Source organism: Bombina bombina, chromosome 5 (genome assembly GCF_027579735.1).
Source record: "Bombina bombina isolate aBomBom1 chromosome 5, aBomBom1.pri, whole genome shotgun sequence".
In the NCBI taxonomy this organism is placed as follows: Eukaryota; Metazoa; Chordata; class Amphibia; order Anura; family Bombinatoridae; genus Bombina; species Bombina bombina.
Window position 1 is genome coordinate 372,598,826 of NC_069503.1, and position 24,206 is coordinate 372,623,031.

The following is a 24,206-nucleotide window of genomic DNA, read 5'->3' on the forward strand; positions in this document are numbered from 1 at the left end:
ATTTGTGCAATCAGAGAGTGTTGAACAAATTATTGTTTCCTTTATTCCTTGCAAGAAATCACAATAAGTGTTTGTAAGTAATGATTATTAGTGGATGTTCTGGTTTGGGCAGGACAGCTGGTGCAGCTGGTATACATCTCATTATAGGTTAGTGTAGAGCTATACAGCAGGTGTCAGGAAGTCTGTCCCACCCCTGTGTCACCAAGCTCAGCCCTTACTGGACCCTCCGCCCCTGTCCTGAAACTTACTCCCAGCACCGCCCAGAGAAAGCACAGGCAGGCAGGAGCTGTGCAGTTCGTAGAAGAGCAAGTTGGAATACACTGTTTGCAGGAACAAGGCGAGACTTTGCAGGGGACACCAGGTCCTGGTGAGTACAGTAGCTGTATAGCTAATTGCCCATAGAGGGAATATCGGAGCTGTGGAAATACGCACTGCTATAGGTACAAAGGTTGCTAGGCAAACAAAGCCATACTGTGTAGATAGAGTGACTGTCATAAGTAGCAGGAAGAAAGTTTAAACAAGAAACACTGTCACTGGACTATATACAGAGCTTTACAGCTTGTCCAGTGTATTTATTTCGCTTTCTTTATGTGGCACATATCAACAGTAGGAACAGATAGACTTGGCTATAAGATAACCACAACTAGATGGCTAACAAATTACACGTACTACAACCAGTACCTACTACTAAATGACTAACACATATATACTACACGCAGATTTACAGCACAGCTTCTCGACTGCTAATGTGTTTTTGAAAGTTATTTTTTAACCAGCAAGGGAGTGATTATAATCAAGAGAGAAATGCTATTAAACATTTATTTCTACAAATCCATTAACCCTTTAATGACCTATGTTATTTACCTGTTAAAGATCAAATAGCCTTTCCCATTTTGATGTTTACAGCATAGTTTGTTTAAAATGGAATTCTTGTTTTTGTTGTTTTATGTATCCACAAATGTTTTTTACATTTTTTTTTTTTTTTACCAGAGCAAAACTAGTTATTTTTTGAAGGCAATTAGTATAATTTTTTTTAAATATTAAGGGCTACATTACAAGTTAAGTGCAAAAATATTAGCGCTCAAATTAAATCAATAACACTCCTATTCTTGCCCTGGTATTACAACTTGAAAGAAAAATGCGTGAGAGCGAAAGCCTCAGGTGCGCTAACATCTGGAGGTCGGACATCACGGCCATGCTAACTCCATCCTTCCACATAGACTTCTATGGGGCACGCTACAAAATCCTCTTTAGGCTTTTGCTCACGTGCTAACCTGAAGGTGCGCTAGGATAAATGTGCTAAAGCCAAAGATGCATTAAGAAATACTTTAAAATAACTTTTTTCTTTACTTAGAAGAAAATGTTATTTTTAATTTTAAATATATATTTAAAATGTATTTCCATAGCTATATATCTATATGAAATATATATATATTTAAAACATAAATATTTTCTTCTAAGTGAAGAACAAAAGTATTTTTTTTTTTTAAAAAAACCCCATTAAATTTGATATTTTATATGTCAAGGTGTTTGACTGGGAAGTGCTCATATATATGTGTATGTATTGTATGTGTACACATACATATGTACACATATATACGCGTTTACAAACACACATACAAATATACACACGGGCGCACACACACACACACACACATATATATATATATATATATATATATATATATATATATATATATATATATATACAGTACACACACACACACACTACTGAGCCCTTCCCAATTAAACACCTTGACTTATACCATATCCCTTTTAAACCCCTTTTATACATTCATTTAAAGTGAATGTCAAGTTTGATGAATCAGTGCCCGGTTTTTAGAAATCCTATTAAAAACAGGGGCACTTTCATTCATCAAACTTTACATTTCACTCGTTTTGTTAAAATACTTACTTTTTAATCTTGATAGCCGCTCCAGCGATTTCCCCTCGTGCTGCTCGTCACGTCATACGTTCGCAATGACGAATACTGCTTCCTCCAATCACGGCTTTCCCCCCAGGGGAATCACTGCCTAAGGCAACACTGTGATTGGAGGAAGCTGAATTAGTCATTTTTGACTTATGAAGAGGCTTGCGACGGCGGGGGAAGCGCTAGAGCGGCTTTCAAGATTAAAAGGTAAGTATTTTAACAAAACAAGTGAAATGTAAAGTTTGATGAATGAAAGTAACCCTGTTTTAGATAGGATTTTTAAAAACCGGGCACTGATTCATCAAACTTGACATTCACTTTAAATAATAAAGATATATTTTATTAAATATATGAGTGTAATATTTTATTTTAATATGCTTTACATGTGTTTTGTTCAACTTTTTTTGTAGCCCTAACACTTTACTTCAGATCAAAAGTCGCTCTACGTTTTTTAACGTTATGTGTTGCGCTTGAGTGCTTGGAAACATGCAGATTTAGCGATGATAAAACATTAATATAACAATTCTGGTTATGCAAAGCTGTGGAATAGGTAGTAAAGGTGTTATATATCTGTTTAAACAGTAAAAAATGAAGTAGACTGTCCATTTAAGTTTACAAAATAATTCAAAAAGATCATTCTAGTCTGGCGAGATCTAAGAAATCTTTTTAGTGCTTTGAGGTCCCTTAAAGAATTCTAGAAGGGCAAATTGTATGCAGGTTGTGCACGTGGAAGGGAGACATACATTACAATATAATGATACAAGCAAAGATCATGATGCTGGTGAGTTGTTGATCATTGGGCCTTTTGTGTTTTATCTAGTTGCAAAAGATATTACAGTTCCCCCTAAAGCATATCTTATAATATGGATGTTTAGTTTAGTAATATACGCCTAGATTTAGAGTTTGGCGTTAGCCGTCAAAACCAGCGTTAGAGGCTCCTAATGCTGGTTTTGGGCTACCGCTGGTATTTAGAGTCGTGTAGGTAAGGGTCTAACGCTCACTTTGCAGCCGCGATTTTTCCATACCGCAGATCCCCCTACGCCATTTGCGTATCCTATCTTTTCAATGGGATCTTTCTAACGCCGGTATTTAGAGTCTTGGCTGAAGTGAGCGTTAGAAATCTAACGCCAAAACTCCAGCCGCAGAGAAAAGCCAGGAGTTAAGAGCTTTCTGGGCTAACGCCGGTTCATAAAGCTCTTAACTACTGTGCTCTAAAGTACACTAACACCCATAAACTACCTATGTACCCCTAAACCGAGGTCCCCCCACATCGCCGCCACTCTAATAATTTTTTTAGCTCCTAATCTGCCGACCGCACACCGCCGCAACCTACATTATCCCTATGTACCCCTAACACCGCCGACCCCTATATTATATTTATTAACCCCTAATCTGCCGCCCCCAACGTCGCTGCTACCTTACCTACAATTATTAACCCCTAATCTGCCGACCGGACCTCACCGCTACTATAATAAAGTTATTAACCCCTAATCCGCCTCACTAACCCTATAATAAATAGTATTAACCCCTAATCTGCCCTCCCTAACACCACCGACATCTAACTTCAAGTATTAACCCCTAATCTGCCGACCGGACCTCACCGCTACTCTATTAAATTTATTAACCCCTAAAGCTAAGTCTAACCCTAACACCTCCCTAAGTTAAATATAATTTTTATCTTACGAAATAAATTAACTCTTATTAAATAAATTAATCCTAATTAAAGCTAAATACTTACCTGTAAAATAAACCCTAATATAGTTACAATATAAATTATAATTATATTGTAGCTATTTTAGGATTAATATTTATTTTACAGGCAACTTTGTATTTATTTTAACCAGGTACAATAGCTATTAAATAGTTAATAACTATTTACTAGCTACCTAGTTAAAATAATTACAAAATTACCTGTAAAATAAATCATAACCTAAGTTACAATTAAACCTAACACTACACTATCAATAAATTAATTACATAAAATACCTACAAATAAATACAATTAAATAAACTAACTAAAGTACAAAAAATAAAAAAAGAACTGTTACAAAAAAATAAAAAAATAATTTACAAACATTAGAAAAAGATTACAACAATTTTAAGCTAATTACACCTACTCTAAGCCCCCTAATAAAATAACAAAGCCTCCCAAAATAAAAAAATGCCCTACCCTATTCTAAAATAAAAATTGTAAAGCTCTTTTACCTTACCAGCCCTTAAAAGGGCCTTTTGCAGGGCATGCCCCAAAGAATTCAGCTCTTTTGCCTGTAAAAAAAACATACAATACCCCCCCCCACATTACAACCCACCACCCACATACCCCTAATCTAACCCAAACCCCCCTTAAATAAACCTAACACTAAGCTCCTGAAGATCATCCTACCTTATCTTCACCACGCCGGGTATCACCGATTGGTCCAGGCTCCGAAGTCTTCATCCAAGCCCAAGCGGGGGCTGAAGAGGTCCATGATCCGGCTGGAGTCTTGGCCCAAGCGGGGGCTGAAGAGGTCCATGATCCGGCTGAAGTCTTCACCCAAGCGGGAGCTGAAGAGGTCCATGATCCGGCTGAAGTCTTCATCCAAGCGGGAGCTGAAGAGGTCCATGATCCGGCTGAAGTCTTCTATCAAGCGGCATCTTCAATCTTCTTTCTTCCGGATCCATCTTCATCCCGCCGACGCGGAACATCCTTCTTCACAGACGATAGGATTCTATCAGCCAATCGGAATTAAGGTAGGAAAATTCTGATTGGCTGATTCCATCAGCCAATCAGATTGAAGTTCAATCCAATTGGCTGATTGGATCAGCTAATCAGATTGAGCTCGCATTCTATTGGCTGATCGGAACAGCCAATAGAATGCAAGCTCAATCTGATTGGCTGATTGGATCAGCCAATCAGATTGAACTTGAATCTGATTGGCTGATTCCATCAGCCAATCAGAATTGTCCTACCTTAATTCCAATTGCCTGATAGAATCCTATCAGCCAATCGGAATTCGAGGGACGCCATCTTGGATGACGTCCCTTAAAGGAACCGTCATTCGTCGGGAAGTCGTCGGTGAAGAAGGATGTTCCGCGTCGGCGGGATGAAGATGGATCTGGAAGAAAGAAGATTGAAGATGCCGCTTGATAGAAGACTTCAGCCGGATCATGGACCTCTTCAGCTCCCGCTTGGATGAAGACTTCAGCGGGATCATGGACCTCTTCAGCTCCCGCTTGGATGAAGACTTCAGCCAGATCATGGACCTCTTCAGCCCCCGCTTGGGCTTGAATGAAGACTTCGGAGGAGCCTCTTGTGGACCAATCGGTGATACCCGGCGTGGTGAAGATAAGGTAGGATGATCTTCAGGGGCTTAGTGTTAGGTTTATTTAAGGGGGGTTTGGGTTAGATTAGGGGTATGTGGGTGGTGGGTTGTAATGTTGGGGGGGGTATTGTATGTTTTTTTTACAGGCAAAAGAGCTGAATTCTTTGGGGCATGCCCCGCAAAAGGCCCTTTTAAGGGCTGGTAAGGTAAAAGAGCTTTACAATTTTTATTTTAGAATAGGGTAGGGCATTTTTTTTATTTTGGGGGGCTTTCTTATTTTATTAGGGGGATTAGAGTAGGTGTAATTAGCTTAAAATTGTTGTAATATTTTTCTAATGTTTGTAAATATTTTTTTATTTTTTGTAACTTAGTTTTTTTATTTTTTGTACTTTAGTTAGTTTTTTTATTTGTATTTATTTGTAGGTATTTTATGTAATTAATTTATTGATAGTGTAGTGTTAGGTTTAATTGTAGATAATTGTAGGTATTTTATTTAATTAATTTAATGATAGTGTAGTGTTAGGTTTAATTGTAACTTAGGTTAGGATTTATTTTACAGGTAATTTTGTAATTATTTTAACTAGGTAGCTATTAAATAGTTATTAACTATTTAATAGCTATTGTACCTGGTTAAAATAAATACAAAGTTGCCTGTAAAATAAATATAAATCCTAAAATAGCTACAATATAATTATAATTTATATTGTAGCTATATTAGGGTTTATTTTACAGGTAAGTATTTAGCTTTAAATAGGAATAATTTATTTAATAAGAGTTAATTTATTTAGTTAGATTTAAATTATATTTAATTTAGGGGGGTGTTAGTGTTAGGGTTAGACTTAGTTTTAGTGGTTAATACATTTATTAGAGTAGCGGCGAGGTCCGGTTGGCAGATTAGGGGTTAATACTTCAAGTTAGGTGTCAGCGATGTTAGGGAGGGCAGATTAGGGGTTAATACTATTTATTATAGGGTTATTGAGGCGGGAGTGAGGCGGATTAGGGGTTAATACATTTATTATAGTAGCGGTGTGGTCCGGTCGGCAAATTAGGGGTTAATTATTGTAGGTAGCTGGCGGCGACGTTGTGGGGGCAGATTAGGGGTTAATAAATATAATATAGTGGTCGGCTGTGTTATGGGCAGCAGATTAGGGGTACATAGGTATAATGTAGGTTGCGGCGGTGTACGGAGCGGCAGATTAGGGGTTAATTGTATAATGCAGGTGTCAGCGATAGCGGGCGCAGCAGATTAGGGGTTAATAAGTGTAAGGTTAGGGCTGTTTAGACTCGGGGTACATGTTAGGGTGTTAGGTGCAGACTTAGGAAGTGTTTCCCCATAGGAAACAATGGGGCTGCGTTTTTTTCAGCTCAAACAGCCCCATTGTTTCCTATGGGGGAATCAGGCACGAGCACATTTTTGAAGCTGGCCGCGCTGGTATTGAGAGTTGCAGTGGCGGTAAATTATGCTCTACGTTCCCTTTTTGGAGCCTAACGCAGCCCTTCTGTGAACTCTAAATACCAGCGGTATTTAAAAGGTGTGGGGGAAGAAAAGCCAGCGTTAGCTACGCGGGTCGTTACCGACAAAACTCTAAATCTAGCCGATAGTTATTAGTACATACTGCAATACTCAATAAGTTGGTACCTTTTATCAGACTAACCAGGCTAAACCAGATTACTGTGTGAGTGGGTTAAAAAAAGGAGGCGCTTAAAGGGACAGTAAACACAGCTTAAAGACATTTGTGTTGCTTTGTTATAAAATATCAGAAGAGTCTTAACGTTGTAAAACAAATGAACATCAATTTTACTGCAATTATTTAGCAATAGCCAAACTCCACCTACTATTTACCTTATTTGAAGGAGCCAATCTGGGCTTTAGTCCGTTGACAACAAGGCTAGCCCTGGTTATAAAGAGTGTATTGATTTGCAGTTGTTATCAGTTAAAGCCAGTTAGGGACAGATATATAAATAACATGGTTAGATACATAACAGGGTTAGCCTTGAGGAGTCAGCAGAGTGCAGTTTTAAAGTGATATGAAATCCAAATTTTAAGCAATTTACTTTTATCAAATTTGCTTTGTCCTCTTGGTATCCTTTGGTGAAGGAAGCGCAATGCACTACTGGGAGCTAACTGAACACACCAGCAAGCCAATCACAAGAGTCATATATGTGCAGCCACCAATCAGCAGCCCCAGAGGCAGAATTTTGTTTTATTTATTAGATTTTTCTGCAGGTCATTTTGAAATTAAATTCCTTTTTAAATTGGGCAGCTACACTAAATCACCAGCTAAAACGTAATGTATTGATTAACTGGAGAATAAAGCAATGTTTTTAAAGTTTTATATTATATTTCTGTAGTTGATAATTGCATTTCAAATAAGATAGATTCAGATAGATCATGGTATTTTTTTAAAATATTTTATTTTGTACCAACAATGCAACTAGAATAGTGGTGAAATTTAAATAAAATTGAAAAAACTACATAGGGCTCCATGTACGAAGCAGCGAAAGCTGCTCCGGAGCCTTTGCGGGGCAGGTTCGCATATGCGAGCCTGCTTCCCGCAATGTAAGAAGCAGCGGTCATTACACCGCTGCTTCCTACACCCTACGCCACCTCTTAGGTGGCGAAGCAAAATCACCGAGAGCTCGCTCGCTCTCGGTGATTGACAGCCCCTTCAGTCGCGTGATTGGTCGCGCGACTGAAGGGGCGGGCATTACACACTCCGCTGAGTGTGTAATGATACATACGGGCAAGCGGATCAATAGATCCGCTGCCCGTGTGTAGCGGAGGCGGGCGGACAACTTCGCCAGTTAAGAAGCTGTCCGCCCGCCTCTTAGTACATGGAGCTCATAGTGTTAATTTCACACAAGTCGATGTAGGCAGAAAGAAACTGAAGGGAAAAAGAGGATCACATCAGCATCACAGAGTATATCAATTAGATAATTATCCTGGTGACTGGTGACTTATAATAGGGTTATCACAAGACCAATGGTTAACCCTGTAGAAATCTAAGTGGTCAAAAACATAAGTGAAGAAAGAAGAAAAAAAAAAAAAAAAAAAAAGAGAGAATTTTTCTTTACCTTTCTCCTTCTCTCCCCTCCTTCCCCTCCACTCCTATTGTAAAAGAGTATATGAAAGAAAATGTTTGGAGTATGTGTAAATGTGTTCCTCTGTCTAACTACCAGATACCTAGTAAGACTATTTCGGAATTTCTAAATGGAGAAATCAAGTAATCGATTTCACTAGGTGAAAATATTTTAATGAATTTAGCCCATTTATTCAGATCTGTAGCTAATTGTTCTACTAAGTATTGTTTTGTGAGATAGTTCTTTACTTCCAAAATTGAGGGTAGAAATTTGCTTTTCCACTTCTTAAAGATCAAGTTCCTGGCTGCAAGAATAACTAAATTTACTATCTTAGAGTCTTTGAAAGCAAAGTTATTGCTTGTCAAAAAGATGATATCTAACATTGTAAGCTTAAGGGGAGTTACTTTCATCACCTTAAGTAGCCAGAATTCTAATTTGCTCCAGAATTGCTTTAGTTTGGGGCAAGCCCAAATCATGTGTAATATGTCTGCAGCTGGTAAACTGCATTTTGGGCACTTATTAAAGTTTATATTATATGCGATCTGTAACCTCTGTCTGGGGTTTAATAAATTTGATATATTAGTTTTATGTGGGACTCTCTCCAAGTCTCGGCTATAGTAGCGTCAAAAAGCAAAAATAGGGAGCGCACCACATGTAACTCATGGTCAATGCTAATGGAGACAAGGTTTGTCCATTTTTGAGCTAAGTTCCCTAAGTTAGATCCTCCCTTATATGAAACGAGGTAAGAATACCAAGGAGAAATAGAGAAGTAACCTGCTTTTGTAAAAACTGGCCAGTTATCAAGTTTTCCCCAGGACCATCTCCAGGCGAATTTGCTGACTAGCTGTGTAGCATAGTGTCTAGCTTGCAAGTATGCGAAAAAATCATGGTTGTTAAGATCAAACTCATGTTTCAGCTCTTCAAAGGATTTGATAGTTCCTGTCTCTGAGTTGAAGAACTGTGATACCAAGTAAAGCCCTTGTCTATGAGATCATGGTATTTTAACCAACCTTCAAATACACTTCTATTATCAAATTTGCTTTGTTCTCTTGCTGTACTTTGTTGCAAAAGAATACCTAGGTAGGCTCGGGAGCAGCCAAGCACTACTGGGAGCTACTTAGGTTGTTATATTCCAAACTAGAACCCCAGCCCTACTGCTATACAGCTTTGATCTTTCATGCTGTCTTCTGTTGTCATGCACCTTGGTCTAAGAAGAATCTTCATGACTGCTAAACAGCACTGCACATTCCATCTGTTCATGCCAGTAAGGGAAAACATTAAATTGGGAGAATTTTGCCCATGCATAGTTGATTTGCGGCATAAATTTCTGAAGTAATGTAATATGGATAATTGTGCATCTGCGATACCAAATTTGGTAGAACATTTCTGCTTAATGTTTTGGTTTTTAAAATAAAAAGTTTTAGCATGAATTTCATGGTAAGTTTTATTGTACTTACTGTAATTAGCTGCATATCATGGATTAGTTCCCGGCCTAGCAGTAGTCACAAAGCTTACTTCTTTCCTATTTTAATTCAGTGCTTTTTACATAAAAATGCTGTCCAGTATTATTTGGGGGTACTTCTATTACTTGAAAAAATGAGGGATGTTGGGTTTCTGTTAATTAGCTTTAAAGGGGGACAACTCTTGTGCATCTGAGGAGAGTTGACATGGAAATTATTTATTTAGTACAATCTCCTTTTTTTTTTTTTTTAAAGGTACATCACTATCCTTACTGAGTTTGTTTTTTCTTTATTCATAAAATACTTAAAATTACAATATGACTGCACTACAAATATAGATCAATCTGTTTTTATATTGTAACCATTGTAATGTAACATAAACATACATGCTCAGATAAAGGTTATGTAATATTTGTGAGTTTGTATAGGTTTGCGATCTGGTTTTTAGTTTTTTTATATTCTCCAGAATGGCATACAGTGAGAGTGTTCTACCTAGAACTTTATTAAATTAAGGACATTATCATAATGGGTTAATAGGCTCTGTTAACCTCACCTGGTTCCTAGTAAGTAGTAGACGGGAGACGGAACCCGCAAAGAGAGCCGGCCAATGTCAGCTGTAAATCACAGCCTTCACGAAGCTGAACAAATTAACATATTTTAAGCATAAACAACTTCCGCTTGTCAATAGCATCATCGGCGTCGTGACTGTATACTGCCACCCGCATCCTGAGTCTACTCTGCTCAAAGCAGGGCGGCCGCTCACCTAATGATTCATTTACAATACATGACATATTTACATTCATTCACAAACAATCATAATGATTGTTTGTGAATGAATGTAAATATGTCATGTTGTAAATGATGCTGTCTGCCTGATGAGCCTGTCAGTCTGCCTCCGCGATGGCGGCACACCTGACGATCTCTCGCGGCACAGTGGTTGAAAATCACTGGTCTAGCCAACCTAATTTATATGAGCATATATGATGTGTGCTAAATGAGTCTGTGAAGTCACTTATACTTATGTTTTATTTCACAAACTCCTCTAGAATAGATCAGATCTACTCTTAAAAAACACTCCAGAATAGTTTTTCTAATTGGGGTAGTGGAGTTTAATCCTTTTGCTCTGAGCCAAAAGAAAATTCTATGCCACCCTTTTACAATTCTTTAGAGATGTTTGTAGTTATAGTGAATTCTTATTAACCTCTTAAGGACATATGATGGATTTTTTCCGTCATAAAACAATTGAGCAAACTGAAAGCTGTGTCCTTAAAGGGTTAATGGTACACAACAATTGACTTTATTATTATTATTATTATTATTATTACTACAGGGCTAGTTTATAGTTATACTGGTTATTATTATTATTATTACAGGGCTAGTTTATAGTTATACTGGTTATTATTATTATTACATGGCTAGTTTATAGTTATACTGGTTATTATTATTATTATTACAGGGCTAGTTTATAGTTATACTGGTTATTATTATTATTACATGGCTAGTTTATAGTTATACTGGTTATTATTATTATTATTACAGGGCTACTTTATAGTTATACTGGTTATTATTATTATTATTATTACATGGCTAGTTTATAGTTATACTGGTTATTATTATTATTATTACAGGGCTAGTTTATAGTTATACTGGTTATTATTATTATTACAGGGCTAGTTTATAGTTATACTGGTTATTATTATTATTATTATTATTAAAGGGCTAGTTTATAGTTATACTGGTTATTATTATTATTACAGGGCTAGTTTATAGTTATACTGGTTATTATTATTATTACATGGCTAGTTTATAGTTATACTGGTTATTATTATTACAGGGCTAGTTTATAGTTATACTGGTTATTATTATTATTATTACATGGCTAGTTTATAGTTATACTGGTTATTATTATTATTATTACAGGGCTAGTTTATAGTTATACTGGTTATTATTATTATTATTATTACAGGGCTAGTTTATAGTTATACTGGTTATTATTATTATTATTATTACAGGGATAGTTTATAGTTATACTGGTTATTATTATTATTATTATTATTACAGGGCTAGTTTATAGTTATACTGGTTATTATTATTATTACATGGCTAGTTTATAGTTATACTGGTTGTTATTATTATTATTATTACAGGGCTAGTTTATAGTTATACTGGTTATTATTATTATTATTATTATTATTACATGGCTAGTTTATAGTTATACTGGTTATTATTATTATTATTACAGGGCTAGTTTATAGTTATACTGGTTATTATTATTATTACAGGGCTAGTTTATAGTTATACTGGTTATTATTATTACATGGCTAGTTTATAGTTATACTGGTTATTATTATTATTATTACAGGGCTAGTTTATAGTTATACTGGTTATTATTATTATTATTACAGGGCTAGTTTATAGTTATACTGGTTATTATTATTATTATTACAGGGCTAGTTTATAGTTATACTGGTTATTATTATTATTACATGGCTAGTTTATAGTTATACTGGTTATTATTATTATTATTACAGGGCTAGTTTATAGTTATACTGGTTATTATTATTATTACAGGGCTAGTTTATAGTTATACTGGTTATTATTATTATTATTACAGGGCTAGTTTATAGTTATACTGGTTATTATTATTATTATTATTACAGGGCTAGTTTATAGTTATACTGGTTATTATTATTATTATTACAGGGCTAGTTTATAGTTATACTGGTTATTATTATTATTATTATTACAGGGCTAGTTTATAGTTATACTGGTTATTATTATTATTATTACAGGGCTAGTTTATAGTTATACTGGTTATTATTATTATTATTATTACAGGGCTAGTTTATAGTTATACTGGTTATTATTATTATTATTACAGGGATAGTTTATAGTTATACTGGTTATTATTATTATTATTACAGGGATAGTTTATAGTTATACTGGTTATTATTATTATTACATGGCTAGTTTATAGTTATACTGGTTATTATTATTATTATTACAGGGCTAGTTTATAGTTATACTGGTTATTATTATTATTATTATTACAGGGCTAGTTTATAGTTATACTGGTTATTATTATTATTACATGGCTAGTTTATAGTTATACTGGTTATTATTATTATTATTACAGGGCTAGTTTATAGTTATACTGGTTATTATTATTATTGTTACAGGGCTAGTTTATAGTTATACTGGTTATTATTATTATTACATGGCTAGTTTATAGTTATACTGGTTTAGTATTTCAGAAAATAACATAGTAATACTTGTTTGGTTGCTTATTCACTTTTTTTTTTTAACTAAATTATATTGAAATTTTGCAATATGATTGAAAACGTTTGTCTGACTGACATTTGTGTGGCGGATAATAGTCTGACAGACAAATGGCCGTCGGATAACATTCCGGCCACGAGATAGATAGATATATAGATAAGGATAGATACAGATTGAAAAATAGACAGACAGACTGATAGATTTGATAGATAAAAGGAACAAAAATGTTTAATTTATTTGTAGCAATAAAGAAATTGTTGCTCATATTATATTGTCAGAGCATTGCAAGAAGTCTGTGACAATTGGGCCACATACATGTTTGTTTTAAAGAGAGTTTATCAGATCAGGGTTTTACCCGGACAGAGAACCACAAGAATGGAAACAGTACTTGGGCATGCTGTACACGCATTAAAAGCACGTCATGGGGGGTGGGACCTATGGTTAGGTTCCCAGAGATGGTTGCGGCGCCTGAGGCTCTGATTAGAACAGAGCACTCTGGAGGCTATCTACCCTCGGCCGAACTCGGAACATAGTCTCTCGGACAAATATCTGACGGACAAATGTGCTTTGACATTCGATCCACCGGCATTCTGTCCGAGAACCGATTGACAATATGTACCACTTGTAATTCAGCCAGAAAGTCATTTGAGTAAAATGTGCTTTAACAAATTCTTAAAGCTACAGATACTTCCTTGGTTTGCTGAAACTATCTTCCATTTGTAAATATAATATATAGACACATAGAGGAGTCATGGACCCCACATGACAATCAGGGGTCATTAGTTTGTAATGAATTAATAAAACATTAGGAGAGCCTTTGAATGGGATGGAAATTATGCCAAATAACTGTTGCTGATAATTGACTGGTTTTATAATAACCTAGGGCAAGGGTACCAAGAATACATTTACAGAAATTACAAATATGCCAAAGACAGCTCCCAATTTTGCAATGTTGATGAGGTTAGGCTGGGACATCCACTGCAATAGGCTGAGAAAGTAGGAAGAGCAGACACTCCCTCTCCCCTGCATAGGAAAATATCCATTAGACAAACAAGGGCAAACAGGAGTCTGTAGACATCAGTATACATCTAAAACTTTGGGGCTTGGTTAGGAGTCTGAAAATCAGCACAATGTTATTTAAAAATAAGCAAAACTATACTTTTTTACAGAAACACTCCGAGATGTGCTGTATAAATGGATCTTCTACAAAACATTTATGCAAAAAAAATCTAGTGTACAATGTCCCTTTAAATATGTAATTATACATATATGTACATGATTGGGTCACAGAGAGTGGTGATCATTTTAGCCATAGACAGCCTAACCTTTACTTGCTGCAGGAGGCGCACTATCTCCGATAGTGTGAGACATACACACTGCAAGGTACTTGGCAGCATTTGGTTATAATCAGCTGTATAAATAAATAAAGACCCTTACCTCAAAGTGACTAAAGTTACATTTCAGTAAATATTTTATTTATTTGTTTTCTTCATTGTATTATGTTGATTTTAGAAACATTTATATACAGTAAACCCTGTGAGATGCAGTTATAATAAATAGTATTTACATAGTTGCCAACATTTAAAAAAAAATTCCAGGGACACTTTGCAGCTATCAATTACCTGCATTTAATTTTTTACCACACCCCCTGCCCTAAAGGTCCGCCCACTTTGTCAAACCCACATAATTAGCATAATTTAGCTCCGCCTGTTTATTATGGTGAAAAAAAATCTATAAAGAACCAATTTAAAAGGTTACATTCCCTTATGTCTCACTCCTGTGCAGACTCAAAGTGGATAATTCAAACAAAAGTCACATTCTGTGGCTTTGTATTAATAAAGACATTAGCAGTCTGACTTTAATATATATACACACACACAATATTATATATATCATGGGGAGAACTTATAGGTGCAGTTAGTGGAGGGGACATGGGGAGCAGTTACAGGAGCAGTTAGAGGAGGAGACATAGGGAGCAGTTATAGGAGCAGTTAGTGGAGGAGACATAGGGAGCAGTTATAGGAGCAGTTATTGGAAGAGACATAGGGAGCAGTTATAGGAGCAGTTAGTGGAGGAGACATAGGGAGCAGTTATAGGAGCAGTTAGTGGAGGAGACATAGGGAGCAGTTATAGGAGCAGTTAGTGGAGGAGACATAGGGAGCAGTTATAGGAGCAGTTAGTGGAGGAGACATAGGGAGCAGTTATAGGAGCAGTTAGTGGAGGAGACATAGGGAGCAGTTATAGGAGCAGTTAGTGGAGGAGACATAGGGAGCAGTTATAGGAGCAGTTAGTGGAGGAGACATAGGGAGCAGTTATAGGAGCAGTTAGTGGAGGAGACATAGGGAGCAGTTATAGGAGCAGTTAGTGGAGGAGACATAGGGAGCAGTTATAGGAGCAGTTAGTGGAGGAGACATAGGGAGCAGTTATAGGAGCAGTTAGTGGAGGAGACATAGGGAGCAGTTATAGGAGCAGTTAGTGGAGGAGACATAGGGAGCAGTTATAGGAGCAGTTAGTGGAGGAGACATAGGGAGCAGTTATAGGAGCAGTTAGTGGAGGAGACATAGGGAGCAGTTATAGGAGCAGTTAGTGGAGGAGACATAGGGAGCAGTTATAGGAGCAGTTAGTGGAGGAGACATAGGGAGCAGTTATAGGAGCAGTTAGTGGAGGAGACATAGGGAGCAGTTATAGGAGCAGTTAGTGGAGGGGACATGGGGAGCAGTTATAGGAGCAGTTAGTGGAGGGGACATGGGGAGCAGTTATAGGAGCAGTTAGTGGAGGAGACATAGGGAGCAGTTATAGGAGCAGTTAGTGGAGGAGACATAGGGAGCAGTTATAGGAGCAGTTAGTGGAGGAGACATAGGGAGCAGTTATAGGAGCAGTTAGTGGAGGAGACATAGGGAGCAGTTATAGGAGCAGTTAGTGGAGGAGACATAGGGAGCAGTTATAGGAGCAGTTAGTGGAGGGGACATGGGGAGCAGTTATAGGAGCAGTTAGTGGAGGAGACATAGGGAGCAGTTATAGGAGCAGTTAGTGGAGGAGACATAGGGAGCAGTTATAGGTGAAGTTAGTGGAGGAGACATAGGGAGCAGTTATAGGTGAAGTTAGTGGAGGAGACATAGGGAGCAGTTATAGGTGAAGTAAGGGAGGTCACAATAAGCAATTATTGATCATTAACAGTTATAGCTAGCAGAATTTACACATTTATTCTGTTTACATGTAACTAGAATGTAGAAAAACTACTTATGTTTGCACAACTCCCTGTATTTGTGGAGAGATAAAGGTCTGTACAAGTTGGATTTAAAATTAAAGGGAGAAAAAACATTTTGAGTACAATATATTTCTAACCTTTCATATGCCAGACAGGGTTAGCATCTGTGCACCACAGCATCTCTGGAAGCAAGGAGTTAATCACTTAGGGGTTAAGTAAATTAATCTCTCCCCTGTATTTATCAACATTTCACTGAGGTGCTCCCATGCTGTGCTTTGCAATAGTAAAGCTTCAATTAAGTGCCATAAAAGTCTCATATTTGTTCTAATAATTCATCCACCATTTCTATCTCCCATCTCACATGCAGCTCACACGCAATGCAACTCAGACAGCAACAAGTTAATAGGTGACTTTTTTTACCTCCTCAGAACTCCGTGATCTAAAAGGATTTATGAGACCCCAGGGACTAATAGGCATTCCTCTCAAACACTGACACCGTGTGATATGCTCTCTGCATCGTCTGGTGTTCACAAGGAATGCATTTTTGCTACGTGCAGCATTCAGTTCCCTGATGTTATTGTACAGTTTATTTTCCCATCTAAATAAATAACAATAACTTTTGAGGAAGCACATATTTGCAAGTTGGCTTTTGTAGTGCACATTATAAATTGTAAATGCTGAATAATGTAAATTATACATTTGTTAAGAATAAAGTAAAACTGTATGAATAAAACAGTAGCAGAAAAAGGACTTTGGGAATCTTAGCAGGCAACGTAACTGCGAGAATAACAGAAAACTTTATCTGGGGCTTTATTTTTCCTTGCATATGAAGAAGGGACAAATATATTGCTGGGGGTGTGGGATAAAAACGAGAGAGACACAATAAGCTTTATAAAATACAATCCCTTTGTGTATTTAAGATAACTGGCTTACACAGTGCAGATCAGGCGGAAAAGGAGTGGTGCTGATTATCTTCACAGTTCACACCAGTAGTTACACGCTGCCCGCAGGTATCAGACACATCCACAGCCATTACCCGCCCCAAATGTGATGTCACTGCACAGCCAGCTGACGGGGAGGAGAAACTGACTTGTTTTTTTTTTTTTTAAATAACAAACTTTATTTACAAAAGACTGTCAGTTGACTCGAGTTTTTAACCCACAAAACAGTTGCCGGGACAGTCCGGGACATTTAAATGGTCGGGACTGGCTCTTAAATTCCGGGACTGTCCCGGCAAAAACGGGACAGTTGGTAACTATGGTATTTACAGTAATTTTCTGCAATCTTGCAATAAACTAACGTTGGGAGGAATTTGAAAATATTTAAATGCATTATCACAGTGTTTGCTGCAATTGTTTTTCAATAGCCAAACTCCATCTACCTCTTGTCTTATCTTGAGGAGCCAATCCAGACTTGTTAGTGGAGTAGACACAGATAGCCACTGTCATTTTGTTAACAAAATCTAAAGTGCTTTGCAGTGCGTATCTTATCTTCTGAATTAAAGGGACATGAAACCCACATTTTTTCTTTCACGATTTAGAAAGAGCATGCAATTTTAAACAATTTTCTAATTTAATTCTATTATCTAATTTGTTTTATTCTCTTGATATTCTTTGCTGAAAAGCATATCTAGATAGGCTCAGTAGCTGCTGATTGGTTGCTGCACTTAGAAGCCTTGTGTGATTGGCTCACCCATGTGCATTGCTTTTTCTTCAACTAAGGATATTTAACCCCTTAATGACAGAGGACGTACCAGGTACGTCATAGAAAAAAACTCCCCTTAACGACAATTGACGTACCTGGCACGTCCTCTGTTGTTAGAAGTGATTACAAGGGATTGTAGTGATGCCTCAATATTGAGGCATCACTGCAATCCCCTATTTTACGCACCGATGCAGAAAGGGCCACTCTGTGGCCCTCTCTGCATCGGCCATTGATGGTCACACATTCATTGGTGGGTGGGAGCAGCTTCTGGGAGGAGGGTAGGCTATATGGTCCTTATGTGTTGAATCCCGATCTGTTATGGCATTGTCTGCGGTTGCGGCCGGGGGGGTGGGAGCGCGCGCGTGCACGCGCACGCAAGATATGCACACAAGTAAAAAAAAAAAAAAAAGACCAATGCAGATGCAGGGGGATCTGCGTTGTTTAGTAAGGGATCTGGGAGGGGGAGGGATGTAGATTATTTAGGGGGGCCAGCTACACTAAAGAAAACAAATGTTTCATATAAAAAAGTGTTTCATATAAAAAAGTTAAAAAAAACTATTTTGGGGGGCAAATTGGGTACTGGCAGACAGCTGCCAGTACCCAAGATGGCGGCAAATATTTAGAGGGGGAGGGTTAGAGAGATGTATGGGGGGGATCAGGGAGGTTGTGGGGTAAGGGGGGATCTATCACTGCAGACTGTATGAAAAAAAATAATACATTATTTTTATTTCCGTACTGGCAGACTTTCTGCCAGTACTTAAGATGGTGGTGACAATTGTGAGGTGGGGGAGGGAAGAGAGCTGTTTGAGGTTGGTCAGGGGGGGATCAGGGGGTGGGATGTGTCAGGTGGGAGGCTGATCTCTACACTAAAGCTAAAAATTAACCCTACAAGCTTCCTAATTAACCCCTTAACTGCTGGGCATATTACAAGTGTGTTGCGCAGCAGCATTTAATGGCCTTATTATTACCAAAAAGCAACGCCAAAGCCATATACAGTTGCAAGAAAAAGTATGTGAACCCTTTGGAATGATATGGATTTCTGCACAAATTGGTCATAAAATGTGATCTGATAATCATCTAAGTCACAACAATAGACAATCACAGTCTGCTTAAACTAATAACACACAAAGAATGAAATGTTGCCATGTTTTTATTGAACACACCATGTAAACATTCACAGTGCAGGTGGAAAAAGTATGTGAACCCTTGGATTTAATAACTGGTTGAACCTCGTTTGACAGCAGAAACCTTAACCAAACGCTTCCTGTAGTTGCAGATCAGACGTGCACAACGGTCAGGAGTAATTCTTGACCATTCCTCTTTACAGAACTGTTTCAGTTCAGCAATATTCTTGGGATGTCTGGTGTGAATCGCTTTCTTGAGGTCATGCTACAGCATCTCAATCAGGTTGAGGTCAGGACTCTCACTGGGCCACTTCAGAAGGCGTATTTTCTTCTGTTTAAGCCATTCTGTTGTTGATTTACTTCTATGCTTTGGGTCATTGTCCTGTTGCAACACCCATCTTCTGTTGAGCTTCAGCTGGTAGACAGATAGCCTTAAGTTCTCCTGCAAAATGTCTTGATAAACTTGGGAATTCATTTTTTCTTCGATGATAGCAATCCGTCCAGGCCCTGATGCAGCAAAGCAGCCCCAAACCATGATGCCCCCACCACCATACTTCACAGTTGGGATGAGGTTTTGATGTTGGTGTGCTGTGCCTCTTTTTCGCCACACATAGTGTTGTGTGTTTCTTCCAAACAACTCAACTTTGGTTTCATCTGTCCACAGAATATTTTGCCAGTACTGCTGTGGAACATCCAGGTGCTCTTGTGCAAACTGTAAACGTGCAGCAATGTTTTGTTTGGACAGCAGTGGCTTCCTCTGTGGTATCCTCCCATGAAATCCATTCTTGTTTAGTGTTTTAAGTATTGTAGATTCGCTAACAGGGATGTTAGCATTTGCCAGTGACTTTTGTAAGTCTTTAGCTGACACTCTAGGATTCTTCTTCACCTCATTGAGCAGTCTGCGCTGTGCTCTTGCAGTCATCTTTACAGGACGGCCACTTCTAGGGAGAGTAGCAGCAGTGCTGAACTTTCTCCATTTATAGACAATTTGTCTTACCGTGGACTGATGAACAGCAAGGCTTTTGGAGATACTTTTATAACCCTTTCCAGCTTTATGCAAGTCAACAATTCTTAATCGTAGGTCTTCTGAGAGCTCTTTTGTGCGAGGCATCATTCACATCAGGCAATGCTTCTTGTGAAAAGCAAACCCAGAACTGGTGTGTGTTTTTTATAGGGCAGGGCAGCTGTAACCAACACCTCCAATCTCATCTCATTGATTGGACTCCAGTTGGCTGACATCTCACTCCAATTAGCTCTTGGAGATGTCATTAGTCTAGGGGTTCACATACTTTTTCCACCTGCACTGTGAATGTTTACATGGTGTGTTCAATAAAAACATGGCAACATTGTTATTAGTTTAAGCAGACTGTGATTGTCTATTGTTGTGACTTAGATGATGATCAGATCACATTTTATGACCAATTTGTGCAGAAATCCATATCATTCCAAAGGGTTCACATACTTTTTCTTGCAACTGTATGTCTGCTATTTCTGAACAAAGGAGATCCCAGAGAAGCATTTACAACCATGTGTGCCATAATTGCACAAGCTGTTTGCAAATAATTTCAGTTAGAAACCTAAAATTGTGAAAAATTTTAGTTTTTTTATTATTTGACCGTATTTGGTGGTGAAAAGGTGGCATCAATTATACCAAAATGGGCCTAGATCAATAATTTGGGTTGTCTACTACACTACACTAAAGCTAAAATTAAACCTAAAAGCTCCCTACAAGCTCCCTAATTAACCCCTTCACTGCTGGGCATAATACACGTGTGGTGTGCAATGACATTTAGCAGCCTTCTAATTACCAAAAAGCAATGCCAAAGCCATATGTGTCTGCTATTTCTGAACAAAGGGGATCCCAGAGAAGCATTTACAACCATTTATGCCATAATTGCACAAGTTATTTGTAAATAAATTCAGCGAGAAACCTAAAGTTTGTGAAAAAATTTGTGAAAAAGTCAACAATTTTCTTTATTTGATCGCATTTGGCGGTGAAATGGTGGCATGAAATATACCAAAATGGGCCTAGATCAATACTTTGGGATGTCTTCTAAAAATATATATATATATACAGTACATGTCAAGGGATATTCAGGGATTCCTGAAAGATATCAGTGTTGCTTCCAATGTAACTAGCGCTAATTTTGAAAAAAAAAAGTGGTTTGGAAATAGCAAAGTGCTACTTGTATTTATGGCCCTATAACTTGCAAAAAAAGCAAAGAACATGTAAACATTGGGTATTTCTAAACTCAGGACACAATTTAGAAACTATTTAGAATGGGTGTATTTTGGTGGTTGTAGATGTGTAACAGATTTTGGGGGTCAAAGTTAGGAAAAGTTTTTTTTTTTCAATTTTTACCTCATATTTTATATTTTTTTTTTATAGTAAATTATAAGATATGATGAAAATAATGGTATCTTTAGAAATTCCATTTAATGGCGAGAAAAAAAAGTATATAATATGTGTGGGTACAGTAAACGAGTAAGAGGAAAATTACAGCTAAACACAAACACTGCAGAAATGTAAAAATAGCCTTTGTCATTAAGGGTAAGAAAATTGAAAAATGGTTAAAAATGAAGCAAAATAAATAATAGAAGTAAATTGTAATGTTGTTTACATTTGTATTCTCTATCTGTATCATGAAATAAAATGTTTGGGTTTAGTGTCCCTTTAAGGATAGATATGTATCAGGGTTACTTCCCTGACAAAGTGCCAGAATAGCCATGAAACGCATAAGATGTACAACATAGCTGGAATGTTTTATTAGCTGACCCTGTTTATTATGTAATAAAAGTTGTTTTAAATCTTCTCCATCTCATTTTTGAAGCTAGCAGGGTTTGGCTTGTGATGCCTGGCATGTGCCCTAGCATTTCTCAGAACTGGTATAACTTTCATCCCTAAATTACAGCAAAAGGGGACAAAATACATAATACAATAATATTACAAAGTTTTTTACTATACGTAATTAACAATTTTGGGGTAGATTACGAGTGGATCACTAACAGTTATGTCGGATCCATAAGGGGTTTATCGCGGGTGTTTGCGTGCGTCAGGTTTTCCGCTCGTATTACAAGTTGAAAGTAAACACAATCGCTTGAGCGCAGTTGAATTTAACACTTGCCGGGAAATCGCGTCCTCAAAGCTCTGGTGAACTGTTTCGCGGAACAAAAAAAAAGTAATAAAACACATCAAAAATACATTACAAAGTAATCACTTATAATAAACCTGAAATAAAAATTATTTAAAAAAATATTGCAGAAAAAAGTTATAAGGGTTCATTTAAAAGTACAGTTACACTCACAATAACACTATCTAATAACAATTATTATTATTTAAAAAAAATTGCAATAAAAAGTTATAAGGGCTCAAATATATGAGGTCTCAGGTGTTAGAAAAAAAGGCTGCTAAGAGCATTAAAATAGAGATACATACATATAGATGTCTAAATATTTATGTATGTGTGTGTATATGTATATATATATATATATATATATATATATATATATATATATATATATATATATATATATATATATATGTATGCATTGAAGCCCTTTGCAGTTAAGCAGATGAAATGTGTGTATGTGGTGAGTGTTTGCTTGGGTGAAGTATTTTTGTGTGTTGGTCCATAGCCATGACAGTTAAGTGCTGCCAATCGCCTGTCCAAAAATGTAGAAAAATCAAAACTTTACATAATTTAATGTTGTGTCAACATAGAAAAACAACAGCTTGTCGCATAGGAATTGTTAATATTTTAGAGTAAATACTGTCAGTTAATTATCTGAGAAAATGGATGTAAACTATACTGTAACAGGTGAACTGCACAAAGTACATAAAACCAACATATTAAATAAACGTATAAAGCAGAAGGATACGATGTGCAAACAGCTAGAAATAAATCTAAAATGACTTACTGGAACCACAAAAATTATTTTGTACTTAAAAAATTTCAATTATTTCTACTTAAAGCTCTTTCTTATTATGCCTAACTATAATTTAAAATTATAAACAGCTCAACTTTTAACAGAACAATCCTTGTGCCAGTGTTAGGCTGCCATTCCATACCAGCACAGCCAGTCTAACTTTCCACTCATGGTGTTTTGGCAAAATGTCGAAGACGCAATCCCTTTAAGTAATGGTAATTTAAAGATAATCTCTAAGCCTATTCATCCTATAATATAAAAGGCCAAGTGTGTTTGTACAAAGCTGTCATGCGCAGTAGAGACAGCACGAGGACAAACACACCTGGCCTTACCTGAAAGTGGGCATGGCTGACGGGAGTGTGGGCGTGGTTGGGCCTGGCCAGGCATTGTCAGGAGCGTGGCGGGGACGTGGTCGGGCTCGGTCGGCGTGAGGGAGAGGGGAGAGAAATAGAAAGTGAGGGGGAGAGACAAAAAGAGATAGGAAAGAGCTAAAGAGAGGGGGAAGAGCAGAAGAGAGGGGAGAGAGAGCAAAATAGAGGGAAGAGGGAAGGGGGAGAGAGAGAGCAAAAGAGAGGGGGAAAAGAGAAAATAAGAGGGGGAAAGAGAGAGGGGGGAGAGAGAGAGCAAAAGAGAGGGGGAGAAAGAGCAAAAGAAGAGTGGGGGGAGAGAGCAAAAGAGAGGGGGAGAGAGAGCAGAAGAGAGAGCAAAAGAGAGGGATAAAGAGAGAGCAAAAGAGAGGGGAAAGAGCAAAAGAGAGGAGGGGAGAGAGAGCAAAAGAGAGGGGAAAGAGCAAAATAGAGGGAAGAGAGAGAAAAAGAGAGGGGGAGAGAGAGCAATAGAGAGGGGGAGAGAGAGAGAAAGAGAGGGGGAGAGAGAGTAAAAGAGAGGGAGAGAGCAATAGAGAGGGGGAGAGAGCAAAAGAGAGGGATGGAGAGAGATAGAGCAAAAGAGAGGGGGAGAGAGGGGGAGAGAGAGCAAAAGAGAGGGATGGAGAGAAAGAGCAAAAGAGAGGGATAAGAGAGAGAGCAAAAAAAGGGGAGAGAGACAGAGCAAAAGAGAGAGGGGAGAGAGAGCGCAAAAGAGAGGGGGGAGAGAGTGCAAAAGAGAGGGGGGAGAGAGAGCACAAAAGAGAGAGGGGGAGAGAGAGAGCACAAAAGAGAGGGGGTAGAGAGCGCAAAAGAGAGGGGGAGA

At 37.5% G+C, this 24,206-nt stretch overlaps 1 protein-coding gene across 2 annotated transcripts in view; it reads left to right on the forward strand.

The window, feature by feature from the left end:
• Positions 1-259: 259 nt before the first annotated feature.
• WIPF3 (WAS/WASL interacting protein family member 3) overlaps positions 260-24,206 on the forward strand; it is a 266,059-nt gene continuing 242,112 nt past the window's right edge. Inside the window, exon 1 of one of the 2 annotated variants that reach the window (XM_053714192.1) lies at positions 260-367. The gene's annotated coding sequence lies outside the window, so the exon portion shown is untranslated. The remainder of the gene's footprint in view (positions 368-24,206) is intronic. The other variant, XM_053714193.1, reaches the window with a different exon arrangement.